A 16,237-nucleotide genomic window follows, 5' to 3' on the forward strand; every position below is an offset into this window, starting at 1 on the left:
AATGAACTGCCATATGCTCGAGTGTTCGAATCCCAGATGTGACCGCAGGCAACGGTGCGCTGCCTCCACATAGTTGTTTGTGCGGTCCAAGCCAGTAAGAGTGCGCTCATAAACCGACCACAGGGAGGGAGGAAAGATCGGTTTACGAAGCCCGCTCTCACTGACCCCAATGTAAACCCGACTGAACCATCTGAGCAAAGGTAGAATATCGGGACTCAGGTCAAACCTGATTGCATCTAATGCCGCCTCCAAATCCACAGGGGGGACAAAGGCAAGAGATGCAATCATTTTTGCCTGCATAGAAAACTCTGCACTACTTGTGTAGAGTTTTTTTAGCCCGATTTCCTCCAGTTTTGATTTCACATTCCTCTTCAAATGAAAGAAGCAGCCATGAACACGACAGGAGGGGAAAACTGCTTTGAATGCATTGATGCCTGCCACTTCAAAATCAGAGGAATAGTGATCAGGGTTCAGTTCAGGCCACATCCGGTGGATAGCATCAAACATTTTTAGGTACGCAGCTTGCGTCTTGTTTGGCAGCAAGCAGTACAGCAGAGGGAGAACATAGTCATTTCTTTTTCCCAATAGTTCAAACACTTGCTTGAAAAGGACCGGAGCAACTTTAAATGTTCCGTCCCCGTATAGCTGTTTAACATTTTTAATCCAAGCACCGTTTGAACTATTGCCAAAAATCAAAATCCTATGTTCATCATCAGGTCCAGAATCGTAAAGGAGAAATGGCACGGTCTCTAGATCTGACACAGAATAAGTTCTGTACGCGTCAGGTATGACAAGGTCAGATAGAGAGACAGGATTTGTTGGATGTGCCATTTCTCTTTTTCTGACATTCTGGACCATATGACGTAAACTTTCCCTCGGCGGTAGTGAAGCTAGTACTGCAGGTTCCACATTCTGGATTGCCAAATTAATAATTGTGGAGGGACCACCCTTTGAGCATATTGCTTTTTCTTTGATGGCGTTGCGAACTCGTGTTACCTCAACCGCCTCTATGGATTCCCCATGGAGGTGTTCCTGAACTATTTTGAGCACCTCCCCTGTCGAAGCATCAGTGTGTATTCTCCCAAGACATGGCGGGTCTGCATTTTTTTTCTGACAGCGCCAGAAGTTCTTCAGTCCATCTTTGCTTTTTCTATCGAAAGTGTAAATGTATCCTTCGTGTTCAAAAATATTGTGCCCCTTGTTTGATTTCAATAAGGGGTCAACAGAAGATTGTGCCTGTAATTGCATAAGAAAATCAATTACTATTTTTCCAATATAACAGTGATGTACCAAACAAAGCATTCCTTCTCCATTATTACGTCCAGCTCAGTGCTATGTCAATATATTACACATTTTTATTTAAGGTGTTGGTGGGAGCATGTGTGGTACCAATCTTTATAAACCAAATTATATAACGTTGTATGAAGGGAATCATCAAAATGCCAGTGTGTAATCAAAAAAGCCGTGTTAATTATAAAACTCTTAATTAAAGAAAACATCCAACTATTTATTGACAATGGTAGGACAACGTTGGTCTTTTGCGCTGTTAACAAGGTACATACATAATGAAGTTACATTCTGTTTTTGTGTTTTTTATTAGTTGTCTTTACCAGGGTTCACAAACTTTTTGAAGCACGGTGGCCACTCTTGGGCCCAAATGTTTCTCTGTGTCCATTGGGGGGTGCGTTGTAACTTTTTTGGACAAAAACCACCACTTTTTGTAGATCCTGAATGTAGTATATCGGCAAGTCTGTATCTAGGTTGAGTTCCTTTTTTATATTCCCCATTGCCTTTGAAGCATCTCGTAAAGCAGGGCTTCCTGCTCTTGAGATGTGCTGGAAGGAGTGAAGGAGGCGGGTCAGCATCGTTCAGTAGCGTCGATGCCCGCTATCAGGTGAACAGCTGTCCTGCTTCCTTCCCTCCCAGCAGCTGAGCTTGAAGCACTGCTGTATGTGATGCTGTCAAGGCTATCGGAAATATAAGTAAATAAGTAAGTAAGCAGCCGTTCGCTTTTAAGGTAACAGAAGTGGCGTCCGGGGTGGGGGGGGGGGGGGGGGGTTGCGGGTGGCAGAGGTAGACGACCCGGCCCACCATTACAAATCCCACGGCCCATCATGTTGGGAACCCACGGTCTATATTACTGACCAATTTGGTACTCTCCGTAACTTACATTCACTTTATGAATTTGTGGGAGAAAACAATGTCACTAACATCAAAATTTTACAAGTCTAGAATTTTTTATTTTTTTTATTAGATTTATATATTTATATTTTTGGTTATGATTTTGTTCTTTTATGTATCTTACTCGGTTTTCAGTTTTTGTTTAAATGAAGTTTATTTAATTTTTTTATTTTTTTTATTTTTTTTTTTAATATTGAACTACACTTTGTGAATCATTCATCTTTAATTTTATAATATGGATGAACTCAGAGGGCAATATTGGGTACTTTTTTTTAGAGTGAATGACAAATTAAGTGAGATGAAATATAATCAAAAACCTGGTTTTAACATTCAGTCAACCAATGGTATAGGCAAGTGATGAGATTACACCACTCCTCACTGAGCATTACAAATTATCTTTCTGAACCTATGAACAAGGTAAGGTGGACATTTCCCTCAACCGGTACTTGATACATACAATTTGTATGGGCACAGAGGCGGCGGCAGGATTAAATAAGACAATATTTCGTGTCTGCTCATGTGGAGAGAAGCACACCACTTTCTCCAATCTACGTGTTAACCATTGTATCGGATTTCATCCTGCTTGCGCCTCTGTTCACAGTAAAATTTAAAGTTCAGTGTGAAACTATTCACATGGCAAAATCTGAACAAGGAACCGCTATATTTAATTCTGAATATTTACCATTTTGCGTCCTTGAGTGTCCAAAAATTTAAAAAACGCGGCAGTAGAATAAAGAAATTAGCAAAGACGGACTGAAGAGCTGTCTTGGACTGCTTCTGACAGTAATGGAGAAATCCACAGCTGTAGTAAAACAAATTGAGAAGGTTAAGTTTCCTGTGTAATAACCTGTAAAGCGTGTAATATGCTTTCATAACCAAATTTAAATTTTTAACAAGTTATATATATTGTTCTCCTTAATCGATAAGTAACTGTAAGTGTGTATATATATATATTTATATATATATATATATATATATATATATATATATATATATATATATATATATATATATATATATATATATATATATATATATGTATATATATATACATATATATATACATATATATATATATTTATATATTTGTATGTGTGTATATATATGTAAATATATATATATATATATATATATATATATCTATGTACTTTTCTGAATTATATTTAAATAGAGATAGATAAATAGAGAGAGATGGAGGGACTGGATGGCGATAGAGCGTTGTAAAGAAAGAGGGAGGGAAGGGGTTCAGTGAGTGAGTGTAAGGGATATGGACGTAGTTTGATGTGGTGAGGGAAAGCGAGGGAGGCAGGTAGGTAGGGCAAGTGATGTAGACATTGTGTGAGAGAGAGAGTGATATAGAGAGTTTGAGAGAGAGATAGAGTTTGAGAGAGAGATAGAGATAGAGAGATAGAGATAGAGAGATAGAGAGATAGAGATAGAGATAGAGATAGAATTAGAGATAGAGATAGAGAGAGATAGAGAGAGAGAGAGAGAGAGAGAGAGAGAGAGAGAGAGAGAGAGAGAGAGAGAGAGAGAGAGAGAGAGAGAGAGAGAGAGAGAGAGAGAGAGAGAGAGAGAGAATGAATATGAGTGAGATAAAGAGATAGAGAAACATACATTCAGAGAGACCGATAGAAAAAGAGATATACATATATGGCAGGAGGGTAGAAGCGTTGATGGAGGTGGGTGGGAGAGTGTGATAGAGAGACAGAGAGAGAGAGTCATTGAGGGAGTGGAGAGAGAGATAGAAATGGATAGAGCGTTTGAGAGAGAGAGAGAGAGAGAGAGAGAGAGAGAGAGAGAGAGAGAGAGAGAGAGAGAGAGAGAGAGAGAGAGAGAGAGTTTGAGAGAGAGAGAGAGAGAGAGAGAGAGAGAGAGAGAGAGAGAGAGAGAGAGAGAGAGAGAGAGAGAGAGAGAGAGAGAGAGAGAGAGAGAGAGAGAGAGAGAGAGAGAGAGAGAGAGAGAGAGATGAACATCAATCTAAGTATTAAGAAACCTGTATGAGTAAGTAAATTTGTAGTAAGTAAAAAATTTTTTTTTATTATCAACTTTATTTTTGTAAACAATTGCATTTATCGTTGTTGTTAAAGTTTGTTATAATTTAATATTTAAAATGTGTTATTAAGTATATGTGAAAACTTATAATTGTAGCAAAATATAATTACTTAATATCATGGTCATGGCAACCCCATTGTGTGTGAGTATTCTTTAGTAAACAATTCTAGATAGCACAATGGAGCTTGGTCATTACTTCAAAACCATATGACCTAAAGCACAATTAACCTAAATTTAACATCCATTATAATAATAATGCACATTATTGTTATGTGAATAATGTTGTAGTGTTTTCAATATCAAATTTCATTGATGTAACAAAATATCAACCGACATTTACATATACTTACAGCGATAACGGACGAGTACAGTCCAAAAATTTAAAATCACTCTAAACGGGGACCAAACACAATGAGTTAACCTATGAAAGAAAAATAAAACTGCATCATTGACCTATTCTTTAGATATCTTATAAAAATTACACAGAACCAAAGCTGAACATTAATTTACCACAAAGGAAGGACGGGGATATGAAGACAGAGATACGGGCTTGCCCTCAACTGACGCAACTCAATCGAAATAAACCTATGAAAAATTAAAAGCAAGTCAGTGCCATAAATCCTCTATTTTTGTCTCACCTATACATACAAAATGCACATGATCACTCTCTTACATTACTTACTTACCTAACCAACAGGCTGTTTCACTAACGTCCCGAAGGTCCACGGACAAGCAGGCGGGTTCCCAACAATCAAGGTCCGGAATGTCACGAAAGGGCCACGGACAGGCAGGCGGTTTGGCTGCAGTCCAAGTCAATCTGTGGAGAAGCACAAACAAGGTACAGGCCTAAGTTAGTCTTTCAGCTCGGTAAAGTTGAGAGAAAAGCCCTTCACAGCTCCTCCCACCATCTCAACTACTTACCAAGCCAACAGGCAGTCGCACTTAGGTGCCGAGTGGACACTGAGGAGCAGGCGGCTGGAAAAAAGGGAAGGCCACGGACAGGCAGGCGGTTTGGCTGCAGTCCAAGTCAATCTGTGGAGAAGCACAAACAAGGTACAGGCCTAAGTTAGTCTTTCAGCTCGGTAAAGTTGAGAGAAAAGCCCTTCCCAGCTCCTCCCACCATCTCAACTACTTACCAAGCCAACAGGCAGTCGCACTTAGGTGCCGAGTGGACACTGAGGAGCAGGCGGCTGGAAAAAAGGGAAGGCCACGGACAGGCAGGCGGTTTGGCTGCAGTCCAAGTCAATCTGTGGAGAAGCACAAACAAGGTACAGGCCTAAGTTAGTCTTTCAGCTCGGTAAAGTTGAGAGAAAAGCCCTTCACAGCTCCTCCCACCATCTCAACTACTTACCAAGCCAACAGGCAGTCGCACTTAGGTGCCGAGTGGACACTGAGGAGCAGGCGGCTGGAAAAAAGGGAAGGCCACGGACAGGCAGGCGGTTTGGCTGCAGTCCAAGTCAATCTGTGGAGAAGCACAAACAAGGTACAGGCCTAAGTTAGTCTTTCAGCTCGGTAAAGTTGAGAGAAAAGCCCTTCACAGCTCCTCCCACCATCTCAACTACTTACCAAGCCAACAGGCAGTCGCACTTAGGTGCCGAGTGGACACTGAGGAGCAGGCGGCTGGAAAAAAGGGAAGGCCACGGACAGGCAGGCGGTTTGGATGCAGTCCAAGTCAATCTGTGGAGAAGCACAAACAAGGTACAGGCCTAAGTTAGTCTTTCAGCTCGGTAAAGTTGAGAGAAAAGCCCTTCACAGCTCCTCCCACCATCTCAACTACTTACCAAGCCAACAGGCAGTCGCACTTAGGTGCCGAGTGGACACTGAGGAGCAGGCGGCTGGAAAAAAGGGAAGGCCACGGACAGGCAGGCGGTTTGGATGCAGTCCAAGTCAATCTGTGGAGAAGCACAAACAAGGTACAGGCCTAAGTTAGTCTTTCAGCTCGGTAAAGTTGAGAGAAAAGCCCTTCACAGCTCCTCCCACCATCTCAACTACTTACCAAGCCAACAGGCAGTCGCACTTAGGTGCCGAGTGGACACTGAGGAGCAGGCGGCTGGAAAAAAGGGAAGGCCACGGACAGGCAGGCGGTTTGGCTGCAGTCCAAGTCAATCTGTGGAGAAGCACAAACAAGGTACAGGCCTAAGTTAGTCTTTCAGCTCGGTAAAGTTGAGAGAAAAGCCCTTCCCAGCTCCTCCCACCATCTCAACTACTTACCAAGCCAACAGGCAGTCGCACTTAGGTGCCGAGTGGACACTGAGGAGCAGGCGGCTGGAAAAAAGGGAAGGCCACGGACAGGCAGGCGGTTTGGATGCAGTCCAAGTCAATCTGTGGAGAAGCACAAACAAGGTACAGGCCTAAGTTAGTCTTTCAGCTCGGTAAAGTTGAGAGAAAAGCCCTTCCCAGCTCCTCCCACCATCTCAACTACTTACCAAGCCAACAGGCAGTCGCACTTAGGTGCCGAGTGGACACTGAGGAGCAGGCGGCTGGAAAAAAGGGAAGGCCACGGACAGGCAGGCGGTTTGGCTGCAGTCCAAGTCAATCTGTGGAGAAGCACAAACAAGGTACAGGCCTAAGTTAGTCTTTCAGCTCGGTAAAGTTGAGAGAAAAGCCCTTCCCAGCTCCTCCCACCATCTCAACTACTTACCAAGCCAACAGGCAGTCGCACTTAGGTGCCGAGTGGACACTGAGGAGCAGGCGGCTGGAAAAAAGGGAAGGCCACGGACAGGCAGGCGGTTTGGCTGCAGTCCAAGTCAATCTGTGGAGAAGCACAAACAAGGTACAGGCCTAAGTTAGTCTTTCAGCTCGGTAAAGTTGAGAGAAAAGCCCTTCCCAGCTCCTCCCACCATCTCAACTACTTACCAAGCCAACAGGCAGTCGCACTTAGGTGCCGAGTGGACACTGAGGAGCAGGCGGCTGGAAAAAAGGGAAGGCCACGGACAGGCAGGCGGTTTGGATGCAGTCCAAGTCAATCTGTGGAGAAGCACAAACAAGGTACAGGCCTAAGTTAGTCTTTCAGCTCGGTAAAGTTGAGAGAAAAGCCCTTCACAGCTCCTCCCACCATCTCAACTACTTACCAAGCCAACAGGCAGTCGCACTTAGGTGCCGAGTGGACACTGAGGAGCAGGCGGCTGGAAAAAAGGGAAGGCCACGGACAGGCAGGCGGTTTGGCTGCAGTCCAAGTCAATCTGTGGAGAAGCACAAACAAGGTACAGGCCTAAGTTAGTCTTTCAGCTCGGTAAAGTTGAGAGAAAAGCCCTTCCCAGCTCCTCCCACCATCTCAACTACTTACCAAGCCAACAGGCAGTCGCACTTAGGTGCCGAGTGGACACTGAGGAGCAGGCGGCTGGAAAAAAGGGAAGGCCACGGACAGGCAGGCGGTTTGGCTGCAGTCCAAGTCAATCTGTGGAGAAGCACAAACAAGGTACAGGCCTAAGTTAGTCTTTCAGCTCGGTAAAGTTGAGAGAAAAGCCCTTCACAGCTCCTCCCACCATCTCAACTACTTACCAAGCCAACAGGCAGTCGCACTTAGGTGCCGAGTGGACACTGAGGAGCAGGCGGCTGGAAAAAAGGGAAGGCCACGGACAGGCAGGCGGTTTGGCTGCAGTCCAAGTCAATCTGTGGAGAAGCACAAACAAGGTACAGGCCTAAGTTAGTCTTTCAGCTCGGTAAAGTTGAGAGAAAAGCCCTTCACAGCTCCTCCCACCATCTCAACTACTTACCAAGCCAACAGGCAGTCGCACTTAGGTGCCGAGTGGACACTGAGGAGCAGGCGGCTGGAAAAAAGGGAAGGCCACGGACAGGCAGGCGGTTTGGCTGCAGTCCAAGTCAATCTGTGGAGAAGCACAAACAAGGTACAGGCCTAAGTTAGTCTTTCAGCTCGGTAAAGTTGAGAGAAAAGCCCTTCCCAGCTCCTCCCACCATCTCAACTACTTACCAAGCCAACAGGCAGTCGCACTTAGGTGCCGAGTGGACACTGAGGAGCAGGCGGCTGGAAAAAAGGGAAGGCCACGGACAGGCAGGCGGTTTGGATGCAGTCCAAGTCAATCTGTGGAGAAGCACAAACAAGGTACAGGCCTAAGTTAGTCTTTCAGCTCGGTAAAGTTGAGAGAAAAGCCCTTCACAGCTCCTCCCACCATCTCAACTACTTACCAAGCCAACAGGCAGTCGCACTTAGGTGCCGAGTGGACACTGAGGAGCAGGCGGCTGGAAAAAAGGGAAGGCCACGGACAGGCAGGCGGTTTGGCTGCAGTCCAAGTCAATCTGTGGAGAAGCACAAACAAGGTACAGGCCTAAGTTAGTCTTTCAGCTCGGTAAAGTTGAGAGAAAAGCCCTTCCCAGCTCCTCCCACCATCTCAACTACTTACCAAGCCAACAGGCAGTCGCACTTAGGTGCCGAGTGGACACTGAGGAGCAGGCGGCTGGAAAAAAGGGAAGGCCACGGACAGGCAGGCGGTTTGGCTGCAGTCCAAGTCAATCTGTGGAGAAGCACAAACAAGGTACAGGCCTAAGTTAGTCTTTCAGCTCGGTAAAGTTGAGAGAAAAGCCCTTCCCAGCTCCTCCCACCATCTCAACTACTTACCAAGCCAACAGGCAGTCGCACTTAGGTGCCGAGTGGACACTGAGGAGCAGGCGGCTGGAAAAAAGGGAAGGCCACGGACAGGCAGGCGGTTTGGCTGCAGTCCAAGTCAATCTGTGGAGAAGCACAAACAAGGTACAGGCCTAAGTTAGTCTTTCAGCTCGGTAAAGTTGAGAGAAAAGCCCTTCCCAGCTCCTCCCACCATCTCAACTACTTACCAAGCCAACAGGCAGTCGCACTTAGGTGCCGAGTGGACACTGAGGAGCAGGCGGCTGGAAAAAAGGGAAGGCCACGGACAGGCAGGCGGTTTGGATGCAGTCCAAGTCAATCTGTGGAGAAGCACAAACAAGGTACAGGCCTAAGTTAGTCTTTCAGCTCGGTAAAGTTGAGAGAAAAGCCCTTCACAGCTCCTCCCACCATCTCAACTACTTACCAAGCCAACAGGCAGTCGCACTTAGGTGCCGAGTGGACACTGAGGAGCAGGCGGCTGGAAAAAAGGGAAGGCCACGGACAGGCAGGCGGTTTGGCTGCAGTCCAAGTCAATCTGTGGAGAAGCACAAACAAGGTACAGGCCTAAGTTAGTCTTTCAGCTCGGTAAAGTTGAGAGAAAAGCCCTTCCCAGCTCCTCCCACCATCTCAACTACTTACCAAGCCAACAGGCAGTCGCACTTAGGTGCCGAGTGGACACTGAGGAGCAGGCGGCTGGAAAAAAGGGAAGGCCACGGACAGGCAGGCGGTTTGGCTGCAGTCCAAGTCAATCTGTGGAGAAGCACAAACAAGGTACAGGCCTAAGTTAGTCTTTCAGCTCGGTAAAGTTGAGAGAAAAGCCCTTCCCAGCTCCTCCCACCATCTCAACTACTTACCAAGCCAACAGGCAGTCGCACTTAGGTGCCGAGTGGACACTGAGGAGCAGGCGGCTGGAAAAAAGGGAAGGCCACGGACAGGCAGGCGGTTTGGCTGCAGTCCAAGTCAATCTGTGGAGAAGCACAAACAAGGTACAGGCCTAAGTTAGTCTTTCAGCTCGGTAAAGTTGAGAGAAAAGCCCTTCCCAGCTCCTCCCACCATCTCAACTACTTACCAAGCCAACAGGCAGTCGCACTTAGGTGCCGAGTGGACACTGAGGAGCAGGCGGCTGGAAAAAAGGGAAGGCCACGGACAGGCAGGCGGTTTGGCTGCAGTCCAAGTCAATCTGTGGAGAAGCACAAACAAGGTACAGGCCTAAGTTAGTCTTTCAGCTCGGTAAAGTTGAGAGAAAAGCCCTTCACAGCTCCTCCCACCATCTCAACTACTTACCAAGCCAACAGGCAGTCGCACTTAGGTGCCGAGTGGACACTGAGGAGCAGGCGGCTGGAAAAAAGGGAAGGCCACGGACAGGCAGGCGGTTTGGATGCAGTCCAAGTCAATCTGTGGAGACGCACAAACAAGGTACAGGCATCAATCACTTAATCTTTACGTGCACGCGCATCCACTCACCGATGCTCCGGGCCCGCCTCCATTTCACTTTTTGAATTTATGATTTTAACCACTTGAGGACCCACCCTTTACCCCCCATTAACGACCGGCGCTGTTTGTTTTGAGGTGTTCTGTGTGGGCTCTGCAGCCCCCAGCACAGATCAACGGACACACAGAGCGATCAGATTGCCACCCTTATTTCCCCCATATGGGGATGATGTGCAGGGGGGGTCTGATCGCTCCTGCCTGCAGGCATGTTGGGGGGGGGGGGGGGCATCGGCGGCCTGCAGGCTATTCACGCCGTGAATTGACAGGAAGCAGACGCTCACACGAGCGGCTGCTTCCTGATTAATTATCCTGCAGCCGGCGACGCAGAACTTCGTCGCTGGTCCTGCTGCTGTCACTTTGCCGACGCGCGTTATGAGTGGTTAAAGTCATAACACCATTGCGCATGAAATTGCCATGTCGTCGGTCCCGCTGATGGCACATGTATTTTTAATCTGAAGTCCACTGTGGTCTTGGGTCTGCGCACTATGCTCCTGGTGCTATCAGGTGGAGCTAGGATACGTCAATGCTGTTGTAGTGTTTTTAAGACTTTAAAGTATTAAATACCAAAAGTCAACTGGAGGCGGGGCAGGAGCATTGTAGAGTGGCTTTGCGGTCCTGGGATGTCTGGGGTGGAACATTATAAGGCCCGGTTAACTAAAACTCATTTTCACACGACTGGCCTACAGTATCACTTTAAAAAGAGGATGTAACATTAATATTTTTTTGGCCAAATGTAAGGCACGTCCCAATCCCTAAAATGTTAAAAACCTCAGCAAAAATTTTTTTTAGATTCTGTGTACAAGTATTAACAACGTCTCTATTTCAATGGTATTCTTCTAGAAAATATAACTGTAATAATTTTGTTTTTGAGGGCCGAATGAACATTTGCAGCGGAACTTCCTTACTAAAAAAATGTTCCTGCATACTACTGCATAGAGTTGGATCACTCCACTCCAAGTAAATAACCGAATCACAAAAGAACCAATCAATAAACAACAATAACCAGGTTTTATTATTGGTATGAAATAATGTGGTTTTGCACCATACATGAAAAGATTGATTTATACTTTGTTCACCCAAAAAAAAAAAAAAACAACAAATTTCCAAGTAAATAAACAGTTATTGCAGCAGACTCGACTCAACTACCCATCTTTCGATTGAAAACTAAGGATATTCCACTGTAAAACCTATCAAACACCTGTTTTTAAAACATCTTTGAAAGTAATTGGTACTTATTGTGAAATTTTAATTTAAATTTCGGTTGCCCAGATAATATTAATATTTCTACCCGCAAACAGAAAAATACATTATCTCCTTTAAATTTAGAAACATATACTCAATACATTAGTATTGTTGAACTCACATTCATAAGCTGGAATCCTTCTTCAACTATGCTGACGGAGTTCTCACTAATAAATTGATCACTGGTGCACGGACAAGTGTGTGCTAACACACACTGAAGGATGCATTTATGTACAGTATAAAAAAATTCTCAATTCCCCATTGGTGTTCACTTGTGTCAATCAAACAGGCAGAAATGAATTATGTTAAAAAAAAAAAAAAAATAGGCATGTGATTGGTTAGCAAAATCTTTATTTGGTGACGTGTCATTTTTTCACAAATCAGATACTCTCCCGCATTTTGGTCATGGGCGCGCTAAAATCTAAATTAAATTTCCTGACGTCAGGGAAACTTCATCTGCGCTTCTGAAGTACGGGTACCGCGGGAATGAAGTCACGTGACGGGAGTTAAGTCCCGCGCACACGTGATTACGTATGGTTTGCGGCCAGTTACGCCCTTTCCTCTGGCGCTGTGGTGGAGAAGAGGTGGCGTGCCGTGACGAGACAGCGAAACACAATGCCGGGCAAACGCGGACGTCCCACTAGGATCTCCAGACAGCGGCGATGTGGGAACTGCGACGACGAGCACGGTGCAGCTCACGGAAAGCGTGTTAACAAGAAAAAAGAGGTATCTGAGCAGATTCCCGAGGACGAAAACGTCAATGCAGGTGACGCATGTCAGACATTGTCTGACACAAGTAGTGTGACGCAGCAGCCATTGATGCCAGTGGTAGATGAGCAATCCCAAACAGTTACAATTTTTTTAGTACCTATGGAGAAAGCAACTGTGGCTAGTCCTGTAGATATTGTGAATTTAGAAAATAATCAAGATTCATCATCACAAAACCAAAACTTAGAAAACCAGGGCCTAGTTGAGGAAACGCACGAAGGTTCCATGAACGAGCAGGCCTCAAATTCTAATAATGACGTCAATCTTAGTAGTGAAAATCCCATAGATATGGAGTTGATGGACAATTTTGAAGGAGTTTCTATGCGTGAACCATTACTTATTGATACCGCAAGTGAAATTGTGAACTTCAGACTTGCACTAGATGATAACATTGATTCTGACGATGAGGGCGAGGAAGCATTAGATCTCAGTACAAGACCTGCCTGTCAAAACACGGTGGAGACCCTTGAGAATGATGTGCATGTTAGTTTTGATAGGGAATTAGACATTGGACATACAGAAAAGGAATCTGACCAAGATGCAAACCAAGCGAATGTGCATGAGGAAAATTATTTTAATCAATCTAAGGATGCAGAAAATGTACAGGAGCATAACAATAATTCAAAACACAGAGATTGTGATGATGAAGAGGAGGATGACAATAAGAGTGTTCAGGATGTTGCAGAAGGACAAGAATGTGTAGAGGATCAGGATAGTGAACAAGGTTCATCTAATTATGAAGATTATGAACCTACAACCAGCGTCAATGATTTTCAAGGAAACCGAAGCTCCTCAGACGGTTGGGGAGATGATGATAGCAGTTTTCTTGGTGATGAGTACTCAGTTCATGACAGTGCTGAAGATAATAATGATTCACAAGAAGATGTTGATACTGACACACTTATTTCAGAAGTTAATGACTGTGATAATCATAACCGACAACGAATTGCAGTGCTTCCAGATCATGCAAATGACAGTGCACCAGAGAATTCTGATGTGGTTGTTGTGAATGAAAATGTACTAGACAATTCTGAATTGCATAGGAATGATTCTGACATGGGCAGGCATGGTAATATGCAAACAAACGAAGAGGCCAATGCAAATAACGTGGACGAGAGTTTTAATGAAACGATCATTAATATTTCCCAGCAATCCAAAGGTGGGATTAGTAGAATGCCAAAATTTACAATTGCAGAAAATCTGATGTTGTGTCGCTTCGTATGTGCAGATTATGAGTTTCTGTTAAAGAGGGATAAGAATGAAGATGTTCGTCGGATGAAAAATCAGAAGTGGAAGTACATAGGAGAAAAGGTAAACACAAATTTCTATCAAGTTATCATTACCAATTCATTGATTACTTTTCAATACTGAGAATTAACGCCAAAAGTACTGTATCTTTTTAATAGTGTACTACCTCTTTGTAACATACTTTTTTTTCAAATCTGTCATTCAAATGTATAATGTTGTTATCTACATGCCCCTCACATGTGTTGTAATTTGCTTGACCTCAGTTATGTGCACTGAAATCTCCTCTTACCTGTTTGTAATGAGAAATTTCCATTTCATTTAGCCCCTGAGACAAGATAGTGAATACGCAGTAAAGGTCATTTGAAAGCAGCTGATTATAATATTCTGTATAGTTGGAAGTAGGCCTGAACGATTGTATGAAAAAATTGAATTGAGCGATTTCTGTTGCAAATCACGATTTCGATTCGATTCACGATTTGCTTCAAATTAAGCTTTGTTCCCCCTCTGTGTCTTTCTGTCCCGTCTCTCTTTCTGCACTCTGTGTCTTTGTGCCCCCTTTCTCTCTCTCTCTCTCTCTCTCTCTCTCTCTCTCTCTCTCTCTCTGTCTCTCCCCCTATTGTGCCCCGTCTTTTTTAGTGTCCCCTGTTTTTTTTTTTGTCCCCTCTGTGTCTCTCTCTGCACCATCTTGGCCTCTCTCTGTCTTGCTACCTTTGTGTCTCTCTTTGTGCCCCTTTTGTCTCTCTGTGCCCCCTCTGGGCCTTTCTTTTGTCCCTTTTGTGTCTCTTTTTGTTCCCTTTTTGTCTCCCTGTGCACGCTCTGTCCACTAAGCTGCGGTAGTTCTATACCTACCTTCCAGCATGAGCCTAGCGATGCCAGTCTATCAACTTCGTGTCCTGCAGGCTCTAATGCATGGCCTACTTATTGTATGTCACATGACATACAGGAACCAGGAAGTATGCCGTGCACAAGAACCAGCAGACGGCAAGAGAGGATGGACAGCGTTGGACTCCTGTGGAAGATCTGACTGACACTGCGGGTCACATACACGGTGATTTTGACGTTTCAAGCAGTGTCTCCAAACTTCCCCCTTGTGGAAATGTCACGATATTGACCACTTACACGAATCCGAAATTGTGAACTTGTTGATCGCGATTTCGATTTAAATTCGATTTATCTTTCAGGCCTAGTTGGAAGACAGTTACAAGTTGACATACATAAATACTGCATATTTGTAACAGCAATAATAGTGTAGGAATTAAGTAAATATAATTAATTATAAAACATTTGAAATTCCGAAAATATCACCTGCGTGGCTACTCACCTAGGTAGCGTGAAGCCTCAGGATCCTAATGAGGTTTGGCACGCCATCCTTAGTAACTCGGTGTTATCCCTCATCATGTGTAGTTTGTCCAAAAAAACACCAACTGAAAATCCTCAGTTTAAGATTCCTCCAACTCAGCCTCCGACTAAGACTCCTCGACGCAAACTCCTTTAATTTGCACATTACAATATTTTTTATTACAATTAAGTGACATTACATTCTTGTCTAACATTACAAATCTTATGCATTTTAACAGACAGCAGAAGTGAGAAGGAAGTGTAGAGTACTAAATTGTTTCACTGTAAAATAAAAATAGTCCTTCTTAAGATTGAGTACTTGTGAACGGTACAATCCAGAAGAAAGGACAAATATAAGGCCCTAGGCAAGTAAAATGTGGGTTCATGTAAGAATGATGTGCAGGTAGTGTGCTGTGGAATGAGGAGATTGTAAAAAAACAACACCTCTGTGTTAAATGTATTTGGATTCCCTGCAGCTCGGATAGTAATGCATATGTAGAGTATAGTACTACTGTGTAACAAAGAAAACCTGAGAAAGAAGAAAATATTTTTTTATACATACCTGGTGCTTCCTGCAGCCATCTTCAGGCCAATCAGTCCATCGTTGTCCTTCTCCATCCAACGTGATGTTCTGCTATGTAGTGATGGTACTTGAGCCAGTCGGATGTACTGTGCATACACACTCTGTCCTCAGGAGCATAGTACACCTGTGCAGCACTATTGTGCAGGTGAAAAATGTTCCTGGCTGTGTGAGCGACATGTGGACGGACAGCGATGACTGGCTGAATTTCCAGTACTCATAGCGGTAGATCCGGATGGTTGAGGACAGCGCTGGACTGATTAGCCTGAAGGGTGCTGTAGGAAGCCCAACGTATGTATAATACTTTAATTTTCATCAGTCTCCGGTATCCTTTAATGTTTAATCAAGAAGGGAAATTTTAACCACATCTCTCTGCTGTTTTCATTCAAATGACTGTTAATATTTGAATTACTTTTGTAACAGAACACCAGGAGTTGAAAATTTTAGATAACAACATTTTTTTGTGGTTGAGAATTTAGTCAACCACAACACTTTTCTGCTAGCCATGCCTTCAATTTATATTCCAGTATATGTTTAAATGTTCGGTGCACACTGATAGGGATGCTTAGGCACTATCAACTCTTTGATTCCGGCATAAGTTGACTTCACAATAACACCTCATACTCCACAGACGCTTTATTCTCTAGAGAAGACAGGCACAGGTACTATGCCTTAAAAATTAATACTGCTGTCTTCAAAATTGTACATGTAAGCATATGTAGCATTTTTGGATGCACCTGTCAAAAGATAAA

At 44.2% G+C, this 16,237-nt stretch overlaps 1 protein-coding gene across 7 annotated transcripts in view; it reads right to left on the minus strand.

The window, feature by feature from the left end:
• IQSEC1 (IQ motif and Sec7 domain ArfGEF 1) overlaps positions 1–16,237 on the minus strand; it is a 1,051,066-nt gene that overhangs the window by 494,786 nt on the left and 540,043 nt on the right. The window lies entirely within an intron of this gene.

Source organism: Hyperolius riggenbachi, chromosome 9 (assembly GCF_040937935.1).
Source record: "Hyperolius riggenbachi isolate aHypRig1 chromosome 9, aHypRig1.pri, whole genome shotgun sequence".
Lineage (NCBI taxonomy): Eukaryota > Metazoa > Chordata > Amphibia > Anura > Hyperoliidae > Hyperolius > Hyperolius riggenbachi.